At 48.0% G+C, this 19,828-nt stretch overlaps 1 non-coding gene across 1 annotated transcript; it reads right to left on the bottom strand.

Moving 5' to 3' along the window:
- Nucleotides 1-4,318: 4,318 nt before the first annotated feature.
- LOC121831941 (U1 spliceosomal RNA) lies at nucleotides 4,319-4,480 on the bottom strand. Its single transcript, XR_006075533.2, has one exon. It is a non-coding gene; the product is annotated as a U1 spliceosomal RNA (small nuclear RNA).
- Between the last annotated feature and the right edge of the window lie 15,348 nt (nucleotides 4,481-19,828).

Genomic DNA, 19,828 nt, shown 5'->3' with positions numbered 1-19,828 from the left:
AGTCCTTGGTGCACGTTTTCATCATCTCAATCTCATGTCCCTGTTTCTTTCCCTACTCCACCCCCAGGTATCAAGACGCCTATAAAACAACCCAAGAAAGAGACAAATCCAGATGGCGCCCCCTACTGGAGGATGAGAGCACAATGCCTACTAGAGGTGTGTAGACTATGTCCCTCAGCTGGAAGACTTGAGGTTGAAGCTGTGCTTTGTATGGTGTGGAGATGCGCGCTGAACTTGTAGAGAAGGGAGCTAAGCATACAGCATTTTCTCCAGGCTTTCAAGATCTGCCCTGGAGTAAGGGGGATTTCACTCCCTATAGCAAAGGTAAGAAGGGGCTGGGGCTGTAGATGAGCTGATAGAAGTCTTGCCTAGCATGCACAAAGCCCTGGGTTTGGTTCCCAGCACCTCATGGAACAGGCATGGTGTTGCACACCTGTAATCCCAGCAAGAAGAAACGGAAACAGGAGCCTCAGGAGTTCACATTCATTCTCAGCTATACAAGGAGCTCAAGACTGGCCTGGGCCAGAGACCCTGCCTGGGGTGTGAGAGACGGGTAGACAAGCAGGAGACCCAGCAATTCCCACCCATCCAAGGGATAGCATTTGTTGCACGGATCTGCAGTGCTTACAAGCTCTGAGTTCCCGGATTCCCAGCTTCCGCATTGTCCTGAAAGAGTGTGGTCTATGTTTGCCTTCCCACGGGTAGGCTCCTGCTTTGTGCTGCTACTTTGGAGCCCCTAAGCAGTGCTGTGAAGGATCAACCCAGCCCTGCCAAACAGCCAGGTGGCCTCAGTGACCCACCCACTGTCCTGGGAAACAGCCTGGCAGTGTACCCTAAGCAGCTTGAGCAACTGAGGTCCTAGAAAGCAGATGGGTGGCCCCCTCACCCGCCCACAGTCCCAGGAAACAGCCCAGTGTCCTTCTGTAACTGGCTTGGCTCACCGAGGCCCTGGAAAACAGGCAGGCAGCATTACGAATCTGCCTTCAGTCTCAAGAAGCAGTTAACAGCCTGTTCTCATCTCAGCCATCATCTGAAGTCTAAGAAACACCAACCACCAACCCTCAGCTCCAGGAAGCAACTGAACAGTCTTCCTCTAGCAGGCCAGGGCCAAGGGCCTCTGAAAAGACACTAACATCAGTGTGTCACTAGCAAGCAAGCTCACTATGGCTCACCAGGACAGCCACACCCTCACGTGCCCACAGGAACTACAGGCACCCCAATACCTGCAGCCAGGCACACCACACCCAGAGCTGTTAGTGAGCCATCTCACAGTAAGTGGCAGCATTCCAGCTGGCTGTGAAGTACCACAGCAGAGACCTTCAGTACTTGCAGCAATTAAAGCAGAACTACACCCACCACACTAAAGCTTTTTCCTGGAGTCAGAGTCACAAGGCCTGTCAAGCCAAGGCACACATCGCTGGGAGAGAGCCTTGAACTCTCTACGAAAGTCACCTGGTCAAGATGGCAGAGGCAGCGGATTCACCAGACACACAAACATCAGTGCAGGGCATAAAAAGCACATGCCTGTAATCGGAGCACATAGGAGGGGGAAGCAGGAGGATCAGGAGTTCAAGGTCATCCCCAGCTACATAGTGAGTCCAAGGTCAGCCTGTGCCGCATGAGACCCTGTCTCAAAACATGAAACAAAGGAATGTATATTGGTTGTATATTACCACTTACATTTTGGGGTGTTTGTTATGTGTTAAATCATTTTAAATCTAGAAGTCATAAAATTAAAGAAGTCGTCAGTGGCTAACTTTTGAGAACAGGAAAATAATGGTTTAAAAAGTAACTGATGGAGGGCTGGAGAGACATCTCAGTGGTTAAGAGTACTTTCCTGGAGGACCCAGGTTTGATTTCCAGCACATATATGGCAACTCACAACCATCTGTAATTTTAGTTCTAGGGGATCCAAAATGCTGTCCTTGGCCTCTGTAGGCATCAGATACACAAGCAGTGCACAGATATACATGTGAGCAAAATGCCCATACACGTAACATTTTTTAAAATGAAAAAAGTAGCAATGAACTATCAGAACGTTTGCAATTAACCTCTACTATCCAGAGTCACTTTGTGGCAGGGATGCATTCTGGGAACTCCATCCTGAGGCAATTTCATCAGAATGAGAACAGCGAAGTGTGTACTTACACAACTCTGGGTGCTGTCGCTTAGCCCTACATGGCCTAATGTGAGCAAGAGACGTGGAAAGCATGTGATGTGTGATGCTATCTGGTGTGTTGTACAATGAACACTTTTATTTAGTTAATTTTTTGCAATACCAGGAGTAAAAGAGGGTTTTGTATGTGCTAGATTCACACTCAACCATTGAGTCACAACCCTCGTCCATTAAAAAGGGTTTTTTGTTTGTTTTGTTTTGTATTTTGGTTGTTTTGACAAAGTTTTTTTGTATAGCCCTGGCCATCTTAGAACTCACTCTGTAGATCAGGCTGGCCTAGAACTTGGAGATCCATTTGCCTCTGCCTCCCAAGGTCTGGGATTAAAGCCATGTGCCATCACCCCAATCAGTAAACAGGTTTTGGAATAAATAGAAGATGCACTCCAACATAGCATGGCATCATAAAATAGCACAGCATAGTAACAATATGAGCCAATAACACAATCATGTCACCATCAGTGACTGCTGTGCACTGTACATCACTTCGTAGAGTGCACAAACACTGCTGTCACGTGACTTTTCCTGGAGGGATGTGATGTCTTCCACTCCTTAGACAGGAACAGCAGAACAAAGAAGCGGTTGCAGCCAAGTCCAGCTCGGAGAGTCGGGGGCTTGATCGCTGAGGCCACTGCAGGAGCCTCGGGGAGGAGCTGCTCCAAAGAGCAAGGGCTACTGGAAGGCAGTGCATTGACAAAAGCCCACCCCAGCATGAGTGACAGCTCATAAAAGCTGAGTCCTGCCCAGCACGAGCTCGGTGGTGCATGCCGGGATCTCAGTGTCTGGTTCCAGGACAGCCAGGGCTACACAGAGAAACCCTGTCTGGAAAAACCAAACCAAACCAACAAACAAACAAAAAAGGTGAGTCCTTGCAGCTCCCAGGCAGTTCCACTGAAGAGTCCCTCCTAGCAACTGTTTACTGTTTATGTAACGTGGTGGTGGCGGTGGTGGTGGTGGTGGTGGTGGTGGTGGTGGTGGTGTGTGTGTTGTAAGTCTTGCAACTAATGGCTACATATAACACTTCACCCCTTCCACCGGCTCTTCATTCTTTCTGCTCCCTCTTCTGCAGTGTGATTTTCTTCCATTTATGGCAGAGCACTGGCCTTTATGCCACAATAATAGCCTTTTATTCACGGTATGTTGATTGTTTGAGTCTCTGCAGTAACCACCACCCACTGCAGAAAAAGGTCTCTCTCTCCCGACTGAGGCTAACTTAGCAGTAATCTACTGGGTTAAATATGAACGTCCAGGAAGCAGTTTGACATATCCACAGCAGCCGGGACCTCTTTGTTGGAGCCCATGACCTCCTCAGCCACAGGTCTCTGCCCCAGCCTACAGTTCCAAACACGAACTATTTCCTGTGGAGTGGATTGTGTGTGTGCCTATGCGTGGTACAATGTATGTGTTTGTGTGTGCACATGTGCTTGCAGGTGTGCAAGCTTATGGAGGCCAAGGTCAATGTCAAGTGTTTTCTTCAATTTCTCTCCACGTTATTATTATTATTATTATTATTTTGAGTCAGGGTCTTACTATGTAGATCTGGCTGTCCTGGAACTCACCGTGTAAACCAGATTGGCCTCAGACTCATAGAGATCCTCCTGCCTCTGCCTCCTGAGTGCTAGGATTAGAGGTGTGTGCCACTATGCCTGGCTTCTACATATATGTATGTATGTATGTATGTATGTATGTATGTATGTATGTATGTGTGTGTGTGTGTGTATATACACACACACACACATACACACACAAATATCAACACACTACACATATATATGTTTGAGACAGTCTGTCACTAAAGCTGGAATTCATCAGTTTGGCTAGCTGGATGGCCAATGAGCTTCAGGGGTCCATTTGTGTCATCCCCCTGCTCCTCAGTTAGATACACACTGCTACACCATTTTTATGTGGTTACTAGGAGCTTGAATTCAGATCTTCATGCTTGTGTGGTAAGTATTTTACCAACTGAGCCCTGTGGAGTATATGTTAAACTAGCTTTACATGGACCCTAGGAGGCTCCCTGGCCAGCAGTGCATAGGGAAGTAGCCCACCTATGACACTGGGATTTTCACCTAAGGACTCGATGCCTTCTGGGAGTGCCTGTTCTCTGTATGCAGGATGCCTTCTTTAACCTTTTTTTTTTTTTTTTTAAGGAGAGTGTGAATACAGTCCTTACTGCCACAAGCTTTGCATCCAAAATTCTTGAATTTGGAGAAATTGCAGGGATCAGCACATATGAAATGTAATGGAGAAGCCTTGCTCTGGAGAACCACCTGCCTGGTCACAGTATCTCCCCTGCCAGGTGAGTATTCCTTTAAATACTTTAAGTGCTTTTTTTTTTTAACTCTCCCTCTAGATGCTTTACCTAACTCTAGGGTTAGCACTGTATAATGGAAAAAAATTTAATGGAGAGAGGTCTCCAAAGGCTTACTACCAAGTGCCAATTGGTCTCGGGACTCAGCAAGGTCCAGTGCAGCAGGAAAGGAGCTCCTACTCGGATTATTTTATCAAGAGAAATGCTGGCTGCAGAGGCACACTACCCTGTCCAGCTCTCCCAATCCACAGTCATTTTCCACGAGCCACTCCAGGGCTCATCGTCCTGGGGCGCTGCTGCAGGGCTGCTGCGCATCTCTCCATCACTGACTGGCTTTGCAGAGCCGGCTTGCACTGCTTGTCTAGCTCAGACTCAAGGTTCTGCTCTTGTCTGCCATGCCTGCCACTGGCACTGGGTCCCCAAACCTGGCAGCTTCTGGGATGGAACCGAAGTCATTGTTTCTACGTCCACCGCACCAGGCCAAGCAAACAGACTTTAGTCCCAATAAACTTTTTTTTTCTCCATTTTCTTGCCTTTCTTTCTTTCTTTCTTTCTTTCTTTCTTTCTTTCTTTCTTTCTTTCTTTCTTTCTTTCTTTCTTTCTTTCTTTCTTCCTTCCTTCCTTCCTTCCTTCCTTCCTTCTTTCTTTTCTTTTCTTTCTTTCTTTTTTTTTTTTTAAAGATAGAGTTTCTCTGTGTAGCCCTGGAACTCACTCTGTAGGCCAAGCTGTCCTGGAACTCAGAGATCTCCCTGCCTCTGCCTCCCGAGTGCTGGTATGAAAGGTGTGGGTCACCACTGCCCGGCTCAACTCTCCTGTGGGGGAAATGAACACAGTATACTCTCCGGGTGAACTCATTTCCCAGCCCCGGGACAGGCTAACTCCTTTTGGCCTGTCTCACGCTGTCATCCACTCCTTCTTTTGTCCCTTTGATGAACTGTTGCTCAGACTTCAAAGCCTCCCAGAGGCTTTCAGGTACTGGATTGAGCTTCCATTTTTTTCCTTTAAAAATTTTGACTCCGTGCAGCTCTTGCCATATTTTCTTTCAAGTGACCCAGCAAGGTCCCACATCTTCTTTTCCCCATTTTATCCTTCTCCGGATGCTTCAGAACCTTCTTAACTCACTTTATACACCAGTCTAACCCATTCAGATCTGTTGGAATCTCTCCCACCTTCTAAAGATCACAGCCCACCCTAAGGGCTCATCTTTAGCTTCCTGAGTCTTTCGAACCTCTCTCATCAGCCCAGTAGGGACTATCTCAATTCAGAGGAAACAGGGCTGACAAGATGGCTCAGCAGGTAAAGAAAGGCACTTGCCACGAAGCCTGGGACCTGAGTTCTAGTCCTAGAACCCATACGGTGGAAGGAGAGAGCTGAGTTCCTCAAGTTGTCCTCTGATGTCTGTGCATGCATGTGCACACACATGTAACAAAGGAATGTTAAAAAAAATTGTTGAGGGGCTGGAGAGATAACTCAGTGGTTCGGAGCTCTGACTGCTCTTCCAGAGGACCTGGGTTCAATTCCCAGCACCCACATGGTAGCTCACAACTATCTGTAACTCCAGTTCCAGGGGACCTGACACCCATGGCTAAACACCAATGCACATAAAATAAAAATAAATTAATTAATTTTTTAAAAGCCTGCAAAAAATTTTAAAAGCGATTCTGGGGGACTAGCTATGCGGCAACAGAGTTGCACAAAATGCATTGTGCTGTATGTGACATTGTAATAATTGTGTTATTGCAGGCAGCAGGGGGTTTCAGCTCCATCATCTTAGCAGATCACTGTCATCTGTGCAGTCCTTCTGGAGAATCGTTAGACAGAATATGACGGGTCTGAAGGGGAAGCAGTTGTTTGTTCTAGGAAATTTCATTGAGCTTGTGCAGCTGTGATTGTGAATTTTTGTGTATGTTTTCAAGACAGGGTCTCATGTGTCCCAGGCTGGCCAGCCCCATCTTACTATATAGCAGAGGATGGCCTTGAATTTCTGATCTTCCTGCCACCCCTTCCCAAGTACTGGGATTACAGTCACGAGTCACCATGGTGGATTAAAACCAGGCACTTATATGTGTTAGGAAACCATTGTACCCACTGAGCCGTATCCCCAGCTCTCCCAAACGCTTATCTAAAAAGAAAACCCAGGGCTGGAGAGATGGCTCATTGGTTAAGAGCAGTGGCTGCTCTTCCAGAGGACCCGGGTTCAACTCCCAGCATCCACATGACAGCTCACAATTGTCTGTGACTCTATTTCCATGGGATTCAACACCCTCACATAGACAAATGTGCACATAAGATAAAAAGAAAGAAAGAACGGAAGGAAGGAAGGAAGGAAGGAAGGAAGGAAGGAAGGAAGGAAGGAAGGAAGGAAGGAAAAAAGAAAGAAAGGAAGGAAGAAAGGAATAAAGAAGGAAGAAAGAAAGAAAGAGAAAAGGAAAAGAAAACATAGAACTAGGCAGTGGTGGTGCACGTCTAATCCCAGCACTTGGGAGGCAGAGGCAGGTGGATCTCTGTGAGTTTGAGGCCAGCCTGGTCTACAAAGCAAGTTTCAGAACAGCCAGGGGTCTGATAATATAACATAATTTAGGCTTTCTTTTTCTTTTTCTTTTCTTTTTTTTTTTTTTGAGACAAGTTTTCTCTGGATAGCCCCGGCTATCCTGGAATTCACTCTGTAGCCCACAATGGCCTCGAACTCACAGAGATCCACCTGCCTCTGCCTCCCAGGTGCTGGGGTTAAAGGTGTGCACCACCACCGCCCAGAGAATTCAGGCTTTCCTAATGAATGAAGGAATGATTGCATGTCTGTATGTGGACATATGCACAGTATGTGTGGGAGGTCGGAGGACAGTTTGCAGGAGTCAGTTCTCTCATTCTACACTGTGAGTTCCAGGGATCCCTCTGCCTCTTGAGTGCTGGGATTAAAGGCATGGGACACCACCCCCAGCTCTATTTCAAGACTTAAAATGTATCACTATGGGGCTGGGAATGTAGCTCAGAGGTAGAGTGTTCTCCTGGTATATACAAGGCCCCAAGTTCCATTTCCAGCCCTGAAGTAATCACCTTCACCACCATCACCACTACTATCATCATCATCATCATCATCATCATCATCATCGTCATTGTCATCACAACCACCACCATCACCACCACTACCACCACTACCACCATTTAACACAGTCCTGGCATAGGTTGCTCCTGGTCTTTATTGCCTGTCTTTATTGCTTATTCGGAACACACCTCAGCGTCCTTTATGGATAAACTAAAAATGTCTGACTCTTTTTCCAGGAACTGCTCTTTATTACTTCCCCATGACAGTGAGCCAGTGAACTGAAACACCCAACTCGGTGAGATCTCATGATGAACTCAGAACCTGGGCTGCAGTAATGTCACAAAGTCAAGATGCTGTGGCTTTGATCCCACACTGTAGAGGGACTAGTTGTGGGTTGCCACAGTAGTGGTAATGTGCTTGACTATATCTTTGTGGGCTCATTTAATTCTTCTATAATTTATAATCAGTTTGGCTGAATAACGCTTGCTACAGGCATTTCTTAGAAGTATTGAACTTCTATAAATGGAAGTTGCCAGTTCACAATGCCCTGGTCACGTGCTTGCATTTAATCATGCCACTCAAGAATGACCCTGCTTCAGAAGGTTTTTTGACCCTCTTCTCAGAAAATATTTCTGAGCAAGCAGCAAATCACATATATTTCCAACTGTGAGGACATTCAGCTGGTGTGACTCTGGCACTGTGATAGATGGGGGGGCGGGGGGATGAGAGAGAAGGACAGCAGAAATGCATAATTTAAGTTCTCGGAGCGAACTGGGGCACAACTATTACTGGAATTTTGCTCGGAATGAGGCATCCGCCACATGGTGTTTCGGGAACTGTGAGAAATGAGGTCATTTCTCCACCTCCTCCTGCCACTATTGCCTGTGTCGATTTGACCACAGTTTGCACGCTGTGCACACTGGCTGGGTCTGCAAGGCAGAAAGGTCTCCAGGGACTCACTGGAGCCTCGGCAGGTTCCTCCATCCACTCTGCCTCCCAGCCAAGTCCATCCAGAGCACCTGCCTGGGCCCAGAGTGCAGCCGTGGATACTGTGCAAAGTACAGAACAAATAGGAGGTTCGAGTCCACCCACAGACTTCACCATGGAGGCATATAATTAGAAGGTGAGGGACAAGCCCCAAATAGCCACTCACCTCCTCCAAAGGATGGCACTTCATTCACAATTTCAGTTACAGACAGAGGACGGTGCTTCCCACTTAGCATAAGAACTTCTACTCCCCACCACACACAAAGCTGCTGTGTTTAAATTTTATTTTTATTTTATGTGTACAAGTATTTTGCCTGCATGTATGTCTGTGTACCGCAAGTGTGCAGTACCCACAGAAGCCCAGAGAGGGCGTTGGATCCCCTGGAGTTGGAGTCACAGGCAGTTGTGAGCCACCTGACATGTGTACTGGGAACCAAACTCAGGTCCTCTGAAGAAGTGGATGTGCTCTTAACCACTGAGCCATCTCTCCAGCCCTGTTCAATGTATCTTTAAATATGCACACATGTTCTGGCGGTAGCATATGTACTGTGAAGCTATTTCATAGAGCAAAAGGATGAAACCAGCCCAAATGAAGGCTGTATAATAACAATTCTGGTACAAGAAAATATTTTCAGATACTACGATGTGAAACAGTAGCTTTTATTTGCTAGACTAGATAGGCCCACCTTAAAAGCAGGGAAGATGGCCTGAGGAGATGGCCCAGTGGGCAGAGAGCTCTTGCTATAAAGGCCTGATGACTTGAGTGAAGAGCCAGATTCCCATGACCCCAGCGTCAGGGGTTCCACAGACCCACTGGCCCGCCAGCCTAGCAGAAACGGGGACTTCAGGCTCATTAAGAAAGCCTGTCCTAAAAGAATACGGCAAAACCCAGGTGTGGTGGCACACCCCTTTCATGCCAGCACCCGAGAGGCAGAAGTGGGAAGATCTCTGTGAGTTCTAGGCCAGACAGGCCCACATAGTGAGACCTGGTCTCAAAGTAAAATAAACGAAAGGAGTAAGGCAGACAGTGATAGAAGACGCTCAGGGTCTTCCTCTTGCCTTCCTTCTCTCTCTCTCTCTCTCTCTCTCTCTCTCTCTCTCTCTCTCTCTCTCTCACACACACACACACACACACACACACACACACACACACGCCAAAATAAAAAAATAAACACAGAGATGAAATTGTTCTTGATTTATTTACTCATTCGTTTTTTATAGAGACCATCTTCCTATGTAATTCGGGCTAGCTCAGGACTTGTAATCCTCCTGCCTCCACCTCTCAGGTGTGTACCGCTGTTCCCAGTCACATCTCTCTTCCTCTCTCCATTGCTCACCCACCCCTTTCCTTCCTTAGGCAAACCTCACAACTGTAGCTGTCTGTTGCTAAATGGTGGTACTGAAGGGAACGTGACAAGCTCTTTTGCTGTTGACTCACACACACAGATCCATACACCGTGTAAAGACACTAGGTGAGGAGTATTCACTGTACTGGTGTGTGGTGATCGTCTCGGCCACCCGAGACAGTCAACATGAGGACTCTGTCACTTGCCAAGCCATCCTACAGCTCTAACTCAGCTCACACAGAAATTGTTTTCATTCATCAGGGAAAGTGTGTAATGTGGGCATGATGATGCACACCTGTCATCCCAGCACGTGGGAGTCTGAGGCAGGAGGATCCCAAGCTCAAGGCCTGCCTGGGTGCACAACAGGAGTCTTCCTCCAAACAATAGCAATGTCGTTGTTTGATTTTTCTACTGTAAGGTCTCTGTGTGGAGATGACAATCTCAGTAATTGGAGACGGACTCTCATTATGTAAAGATACAACTCACCATATTTACAAACCGGCAAGTTCTTGGCTGTCGAGAAGTCCAGGTGATAAAGGCAGGCTGCCAGGCTGCCTGGAGGCTTCTGCAAGGCACCCACCCACCCCTCTGCACCAGTTAAAGGAGAATGGTGCTTCCTCCAAAGTTAGTGAATGCATTTGAACTGCTGGAGCTGGAGAGGTGGCTCCGTGGTGAAGGGCATGTACAGCTCTTGAAGAGGATCCAGTCCCCAGCACCACTCTGGGTAGTTCACAATTGCCTCTAACTCCAGGGATCTAAGCTCCCAGGGATCCAACGCCCTCTTCTAACCTCTGAGGCATTTGCACTCTGTGTATGTTACACCCCAAACACAATTAAAATATTTTAAAGAGAGATCTTTAGTGTGTGTGTGTGTGTGTGTGTGTGTGTGTGTGTGTGTGCGCGCGCGCGCACGCGCGCGCACGCGCGCGCACGTGTGCTTGATGTCTGTGGGCGTCAGACGAGCACTGACTGACCTGCACCCCTACTAAAGGATTTATTCTTTATCCATCTTTGCTTCTGACTGCTCCTTGCGGCCCATGTCTCCCACGGCTTCAGAGTAGAGTCCCTGGCTCTCTGCCCTGAAAGCCATAATGAACGTCGACTGGTTTCTGAGCTAATGTAATGAAATCATCAACACCTCATCCACTTTCTTAAAATAGGTTCTTTTCTCTCCTCCTTCCCAGCACTGCTCCTTAGCTAATTTAACCTGCTCATCCTCGCTCCATCCATTTACTTAAAATAGAAGACTGTTTTCTGCCGCCTCGTTCGTCATCCTTTCCAGTTCCAAACGGAACTCAGTGAACTGTAAAACACAATTGCTTCTTTCTCTTCTCTCTTCCCACCTGACCGTTCTAATGTAATCTGGACCACCAGTGACCTTCAGAAAGTCCCCTTCTCTGGCTACCCTGAAGTATCTCTGGGGCATTGTTTAATCCTGTGCCTCCACTGCCTCTCCTGAGGCAGCCGCGCTTCCCTGGGAAGACCTGGGGGCACAGCTGGGATCTCTGAAGCTGATTTTCTGTGGCTCTGACAACGCACTTGCTTTTTCACGATCGATATTATAAATCACATTGAACATGTGATTTCAGGACCAGGGAGATGACTCAGTTGGTAAAGCGCTTGCTGAGCAAGTGCGAGGATCTGAATTTCAATTCCCAGCACCCACGAAAATGCTAAGGGGGGTGGTGGTGGCTACCTGTGTCTGTAGCCCCAGAGCTGGGGAGAAGGGGACAGACACGGGTAGATCCCAGGGGCTCAATGGGCAGCCAGTCCAGCCAAAATGGCAAACTTGCCTGGAATGCCTGAAGCCCTTGTTTCAGGCTCCAGCACCACTTAATAAACTGGGCATGGTGCACAAACCTGTGATCCCAGCCTTGGGAGACGGGGGAGGGGCATCAGAAGTTCCTGGTCATCTTCAGCTATATAGTGAATTGGAGGCCAACCCGGGATACAGGAGATCCTGAAAACCCCAGCTTGGCTCTGCTTGTTCACTTTCTGTTTGTCTGTCTGTCTGTCTGTCTGTCTGTCTGTCTGTCTGTCTGTCTGTCTCTGTCTCTGTCTCTTTGTTATTTGGAGACATGGTCTCACTCTGTTGTTCAAGTTGGCCTGGAACTCATTATTAGTTTAGTTTGGCCTAGAATATGTGGCAACCTTCCTGCTTCAGCCCCCCCAAGTGCTGGAATTACAAGTATGAGCCACCCTGCTTAGCCTAAAAAGACAGATTTCTTAATAAAATGAAGTTCTCCCCAAGTGGCTTGCTATCGCAGATGAAGAGTCCTGGGTCCCACCCTCCCTCCCCAGTCTCAATAAAGGATGCCATTCGTTCCTGCTGCCTGGCTCACGCTATCAGGTGTTCACCTTCTGCTAAGCCAGGTCCGTCAGCCAACAATGATGCTATTATCATTACTGTTGCCGTGGCTCCCGAGAGAGATTCTCATGTAGCCCAGGCTGACTCTGACCCTGGATAGCTGAGAGCAAGCTTGGACTGCCCCTCCTTCCTCCACTTCCCGAGTGTGGAATTACAGGGATGCTTCGGCCCACTCTGGCTCACCTGGTGCTGGGGATGAAGCTCGGGGCTCCATGCATGGCAGGCAAGCACTCTGCCACTTGAGCTCCGTCCATCCCCAGTCCAAGGATATTGTTTTCATCACATTCATTCTTTAGTTTTATTGTCTGAGGCAGGACGTCGTGTAGCGTAGGTTTGCCTGGAACTCACTATGTAGCTGAGACGGACTCACTTTGGGTTCCTGAGCCCCATGAAGCACTGCAATCCTCTTAAGTGCCGGGATCGCAGGGTGGGCCCTTGGGTTCAGCACATCCTTAACTAATACACGGAATGCTGGTTTTTTCCTACTTCCCCTCTCTGCTTGCTGCCCAGCCCCTTTACAGCTAAACTTCCTAATAACCATCTATAAACGGTCTCCATTTTCCCTCTCTCTGCTCTAACCCTACACCAACAGAGTTTTGTCTACTCCATCCCACCAAACTGTCCCTGTCAGAGTGAGATCCCTGTCGATCACGCCAGTGGTCAGTTCCCAGTCCTCATCTTTCCCAGTCAATGGCATTTCATGTCATTAGTCATAGTCTTCTTCTCCATGTTCATTCTGCCCTTTACGTGTAGGCTAGAGTGCCTGCTTGGTTTTGTTTCTGCCCCCTTAGCTGCTGGTGTTATGTATGTGTGCATGTGTGCATGCCAACATGTATGTATGTATACATGTATGTGGATGTATACACATACAAACACCACAGTCATTTCCTACTGAGAATATCAAATACATTTTTTTTTAAAGATTTATTTATTTATTATGTATACAGCATGCATGTCTGCAGGCCAGAAGAGGGCGCCAAATCTCATTACAGATGGTTGTGAGCCACCAAGTGGTTGCTGGGAATTGAACTCAGGACCTCTGGAAGAGCAGCCAGTGCTCTTAACCTCTGAGCCATCTCTCCAGCCCTCAAATACATTTTTAAGGACCCTGCAGTGGAGCGAACATCCAGAGTGGGGTCATCTAGGACAAGTACTCGAGCTCTGCCCATGACAGGAATGTAGCTCAGGGAAGCCTGTGTAAAGGACAAGTGGACTCCGCAGCTCCTGGGAGAAACCCAACATGATCTCAACGGCAGAAAACTGCCAGGCAAATCAATTTAGTAATGAGATTTCTGGAAGAGTTTGAGGTGCAGTGTGATGCCTGAGAACCAACCTCCCCCACCCCCCAGAGCCTCTGAGGCCACCCGAATGGCCATCCTGGACCTGTGTAAAGAGAACAAGTGGCAGATGGCCAAAGGTGCTGCCACCTCAGGCTGTCGTGACAGCCTGGCCCCAGGCCACCCCTATCCCCATAGGAGGATGGGGAAGAGGAAACTGTGTCCCGCCCATTTTAGAAAAGAAAGGGGGCCAGAGGGTAGCAACAGCGAAGGGGACTGACTGGGTGCAGAGGATAGTGTGACCTCAGCAGAAGTGCCAGCCCAGGCTGACAGCTGGGTGAAAAAGAGGACCAGCGGGAGCAGTCAGTGTGCCATCTCAGCTCCCATAGAAGGGCCATACAGAACGGCACAAACATGAGAAGCAGCCCGAGGGCCAGATTGGGGATCTAGGTGGAGCAGCCATGCTCCCGAGTGGCAGAATCAGTGACCTTGTGTGAACAGCGTCTCTCCTCAGGGGCAGCTCAGAACTGCTGCAGTGCCAAATGGAATCTCAGAAGTGGCCCTGAGCCGAGAGGACCCCAGAGCAATGGAGGGGAATGTCACACACAGTGGCTTCATCTGATGTGTGACACTATGTGACAACTTCCACAAGCGTGAACGGGACTCTAAAGGGAAGACTTTCCAGAAAGGTTCAGGGCTTTACGCTGGGGCTGAGAGTGCTCCAACCTGAAGAAAGTTAGGCCTGAAGGCCAGCACCCAGGAGGCTGAGGCTTGAAAATCGAGAGTTCAAGGCCAGTCTGGACTATCAAGAAAGACCCTGTCTCCAGAGCAAGGCTGGGATACAGCTCAGAGGCACAGTGCTTGCTTAGCATATGCAAGGCGTGGCTATCAGCCAGCGCCCCACCACCACACACACCTCTCAATGTTAAGGTGACTTTACCCCCAAGCCAGAGTATTTTAGGGACATTCATAATTATACCTGGCTTCTGACCATCCTTTAAGAAAGCCCCACTTCCTACAGTGGCTAGGCTCAGGTTTCTGAAAAACAAACCCAGGAGCTAATTCTGTGGACGGCTGAATTGTAAGACAATGTGAACTTACAACCTCAGAGAGTCCCTTTTATTCTAAGAAAGCGTCGGCCGGGAAGAAGTAGGACTTTGAAATTGGTATGGGGTGTCCGTTGGCGGAGAAAGCCATCTGCCATCCTTGCCTGAGAAGGGTGGGAAGTAAAGGACAGCAGATTTGTAGGAATGAAGCTGAGATAAGGACTTTTAAGGTGAGCCTTATTAGAAGAGTGACCGCCATGAGCCCCCCTCCTCCCAAGGGAGAGACAGATCCTGTATCTCTCTCCAGTTCCAAAGAAGAGCTGCATTGGGCCGGGTGGTGGTGCACACACCTTTAATCCCAGCACTCGGGAGGCAGAGGCAGGCAGATCTCTGTGAGTTCGAGGCCAGCCTGGTCTACAGAGTGAGTTCGAGGAAAGGTGCAAAGCTACACAGAGAAACCCTGTCTTGAAAAACCAAAAACAAAAAAGAGCCGTGTTGGGGTTCTGAAGGGAAAGAGCCTTCAGGTCCGAGAACAAAAGGCGTTTCTTCTTCTGACCGGTTTCTGGGGCTGGAGGGGTCACAAGGAGTCACAAAGCAGGAAGGCACTAGATAAAAAGTAAAGTTATAATCAAGGTTGTCTTGGGCCTGGGTATGGGAGGTGGTGGCCTTGGCTCGCAAGCACAAGTAGGAAGGAGGCCGCAAGGACACACAGGCTTGCTTATCTGCGCAGAGACAGCGGCGAGGTGGGAAGCTCCATTTCTACCAGAGTTGCTGTGCCCTTTTGAACTGAATGAAACATTGCATCCTGGAGGGAAGCTCGTTAAGACTCGGAGAGTTCTAAAGCAATGGTTCATACCACCCCTTGGGGGATCAGATGACCCTTTCGCAGGGATTGCATATCAGGTATTTACATTAAGATTCAAACGGTAGCAAAATCATAGTTATGAAGTAGCAATGAAAATAAGTTTATGGTTGGGGGTCACCACAACACAAGGAACTGTAAAAGGTTGTAGCATTAGGAAGGTTGAGAACCACTGTTCTGAAGGGAGGCTCTTAAGACCAGGAAATAGCCAAGTGTGGTGGCACACACCTTTAATCCCCAGCACTGGAGAGGTAGAGGCAGGCAGATCTCTTGAGTTAGAGCCAGCCTGGTCTTCAGGTGAGTCCCAGAACAGCCAGGGATACCCAGAGAAAACCTATCTTGGGGGTCGAGGTGGGTGGTGAGTGTAGAGACTAGGAAGTAAACAGAGAAGTCTCTGGAAGTCCCTGAAACCAGATTCACATACTTCCTCCCTTCCTTACGTTATACAAACAGTAAGGACTGCTAAGGAGACGCTCCACAACCGGTCCAGCTGCATGCTAGTTTGAAAGCGAGCTCCAACGATGCAGTTTCCAAAAGAGTCATCGCTCATGCTGGTGTGACTTTTCAGTGGTGTGGCTGCCTGTGAGTCACCCATGCTTCTGTAAGTAACTTCCCATTCATACTCCTCCAGATAACCCCAACCAACTCATTGGTCCACTAAGCTAGACTGGTTTATGTTGGTATGCTGTCTGGAGAAAACAGACATTTGTTCACATCTCCCTAGGAAAAGCCCTACAATGATGTATTATCTAAAGACATGGAGTAGCTCAACAATTTGCTTGACGGTCCCTCAATCTTAGAATTGAAGGATGTGGGCTGAGAGGAAAAGACCTGTAGTTGTTGGGTCAAAGACAAGGCTGTCCTGGTGGATGGCAAAGCTGAAGCTGTGACTAGAAAGGATCGCCTGTGGGAGTCCTGCAAACATCGCGACTGGCAGGAAAACAATCCAGGGGAGGTAAGAATGAAACTCTGAGGACCGGAGAGATGGCTCAGGGGTTAAGAGCACTGCTCTTCCCGAGGACCCCAGTTCAATTCCCAGCACCCACATGGCAGCTCACAACTGTCTGTAACTCCACTTCCAGGGAATCTGACACCCCCATGCAGACATATATGCAGGTACAACACCAATGCACATAATTAATTAATTAAAATAAAGAATGAAACTCTGGTTCAGCTTGTCTTAGTGGCTGCAAGGCCAAAACTCCTGGAGTCTGGTGCCAAGGAGTTTATTCTTTACATATTTAAACGCAGTAAAACTTTGGAAAAAAGTTTCCCTCATGACAATGATCACAACAACACTTTAGGCATGGCTACATGGAAACTCTCTTGCAAAGCACATCTCTTTAACAAAGCACCTCTGACCTCTTTCTGACAGAATGGGTCCTATTAACTAAGAAACAGTGCCCAGGACAAGGGCCTAGAGATGATGGGTTTGTAATCAGCACAATAGAAAACTCTTTTGCAAAACACACAGGACCTCTTTCATGAGGATGAGTTCTATTGACTGAGGAACAATGCTCGGGATTCTGGGGGATTCAGTGAGGACTGGCTTTACAGAATAGCAAAGATTACCAGGTATTAACACATCCATTCCCAGTCTTCTGGATGGAAAACGGGTGTCCATGTCTTATACTGAAGGGAAAAAAAGCCTGCGTATTTAACAATTCTGGTTTCTCTAGTGTTTATCTGTGAGCTCATGCCCTCTACAGTCGCCCCCAGAATCATCAGTGCCAGCTTATGGTGTCCACACTTATAAGGCGGATGGGCAGTTGACGGAAATCTCACTTCCATCCAGTCATTTAGTGTCATTTGAAAGCTCAAGGCTTGATGGGCAGAATCTGACTTGAACTGCACAACCGACTCTTAGCCCTTTAACCAAGTCCAATGCTTAAGCCTTTGTACTCTGAGAGCCAGCTCAACCAAGGAGAGCTAGGTTCCCACCAGAAGATCCCGGACACACAGCCAAAGTTTTGTATTGTAAATCTCCCTCCTAGCCTTTCCCAGAGGGCCTTGCAGCTATTTGCCAGGGTGATAGGCTTTGGGAAGACAGACTGACCTGTGGTGGAATTGGCACTCTTTCCTAGAGAGCTAAAGGAATGCCAGGGCCCACCATCCACACAGAGCTTTTGAAGGTCAGGTGCTGGTCTGGCTCTGGCTTTGGTCCACTTCATGTTCACTAGGTTCTTGAACTTGGGTCACTCTTGTTCTGACACACATAACTGGATTAGAGATAGTCAGGAGCCAGCAGTCACCCGACACTGAGGTCTTCAGTCTTAGAGAAAGTTACTGTCTTAGAGTGGGCCAAATGGAAGCCACTGCGATCACCTCTACTTACCAGGTAAATGCTCCTACCAGCTTGCTTCCCTGATCAAACTCACTCTGAGATAAACTTACTGACTTTGACTATTTTTTTAAAATGTGTATTTAATTTATGGTGTGTGTGTGTGTGTGTGTGTGTGTGTGTGTGTGTGTGTGTGTGTGTGTATGTGTGCGCGCGCACACATGTCTGGTGTATGTGAACATGCATGCATGTCTGCATATGCTTGGGTGCATATGTGTATGGATGCCAGAGGTTGATGCTTATGCTGGGAGTCTTCCTTGATCACTCTCTACTTTATTATTGACTCGCAGTCTCTCACTGAACACAGAGTTAGTTATGGCTAGTCTGGCTACCTAGCTCTCCCCAGCGATCCCACCTCTGCCCCCCTGAGCACCAAACCCAGGTTTCCTACTCAAGTCATGGGGATGGAGGCCTCACACTTGCACTATGCCCACTGATCCACTTCCTTGGCCTTTTCTTTAAGAAACAAAATCAGCCGGTTGGTAGTAGTATAAACCTTTAATCTCAGCCCTCGGGAAGCAGAGGCAGATGGATCTCTGTGAGTTCGAGGCCGGCCTGTTCTACAGAGCAAGGTCCAGGACAGCCAGGGCTACACAGAGAAACCCTGTCTCAGAAAAAATAAATAAATAAAATAAATAAATAAATAAAAGAAAAGAAAAAAAGAGCAAAAGAAAGAAACAAAACCTTTCTAGACATGCCTATTTATAAGCATGTTATTGTTTTTTTGTTTTTTGTTTTGTTTAACCACCTAGCACTCTAATGTGAAGTTGTCATGTATTTTTTTTTCTCTGATTACAACTCTGTTGCCTTAAAAAAAAAAACTCCATGTAACTGATATCTGGATTTCCCCCATTCGCCAGACTAAGGCTCCAGGACGGCTCTCTCTGGAAGGCACTGAAGGAAGCCATCTTGGTCCTATGTCTGATTCCACAGGAAATCTTCCCAATGGCTTGCCACCAAGGGTGATGCAGGAGCACCTGTTTCACTTAGTGACTAATTAGAAACACTGAAGTGGCTTTAGATGTTTCAAACAGGGACTGAGCTAATTATGAAATTACTGTAAAGGCAAAGGAGGAAAAGATGCAAGCGCCTTTGCTCAGAGTCAGGGAACCACACTCTGAGCAGTTGGGGTGCAGCTGCTGCTGGGGTCAGGACCCTCAGAAGAAAGCAAGTGGCTTTGTAAATGTCCATGTTTGTCCGCCACTGGCAGAGCACGGGAGCCTGGGGACACAGTTGTCAGGCTTCTAGCCTGGTGATTGAGAAGAGAAAGCACAAGCCAAGGAACGAAGCTAACAGCTTCAGGTTGTGGGAGTTTCTGTGCTTTCCTGGTAACCGAAGAGCTTATGTCAGGCGTGGGTGGGTGTATGAGTGCGTGCAGGTGCATGCGGAAGCCAGAGGTTGATGCTGGGATCTCCTCTTCATGAATCTCCACATCACCACCACCACCATCGCCACCACCACGATCGTCGTCGTCGTCGTCGTCATCATCATCATCATCAACATCATCGAGACAGGGTCTCTCACTAACCCATGAACTTTTGTCTGGAGTAGCTGGCCAGTGAACCCCTGGCATCCTCCTGTCTCACACCTACTGTTCAGTCCCAGCACTGGGACTATAGACACACGCTGCCACACCCAGGACTTACGTGGGCTCTGGGGATCCAAACTCAAGTCCTCATGCTTACGCAGTAAGGACTTCATCAGCTGAGCCCTTGTTGTGTGACACGATTACTGAGGAGATGAGAACAAATGTCTCCTCAGCAGGGAGCTGATGGCAGACCAAAGTACAGACACCACCCAAATCCAACCTGGTGAACCAATGAGTTGTATTGGGGTTACTTACAGGAACATGGGGGAAGGTTTACTTACAGGAGCAGAAAGGACATGGGTCACAGCTCAAGAAAGCTGGAAATCTGGGGCACACTGCAGAGACTGCAGGCAGCTCAGCAGGATGGAGAGTGTCCTGTCCTGGTGGCTCAGTGGTCTGCGCTTCTTCCCAGGCATCTCAGCTGCTCTCTGCTTCTTCTGATACTTTGGGTGGTCTGGGTCTCTTCCAGGCAGCTTGGTTTGTCTG

Source organism: Peromyscus maniculatus, chromosome 8 (assembly GCF_049852395.1).
Source record: "Peromyscus maniculatus bairdii isolate BWxNUB_F1_BW_parent chromosome 8, HU_Pman_BW_mat_3.1, whole genome shotgun sequence".
NCBI classification, from domain to species: domain Eukaryota; kingdom Metazoa; phylum Chordata; class Mammalia; order Rodentia; family Cricetidae; genus Peromyscus; species Peromyscus maniculatus.
The sequence above is the reverse complement of the archived record's forward strand: the minus strand, read 5'-3'. Positions and strand labels throughout refer to the sequence as shown.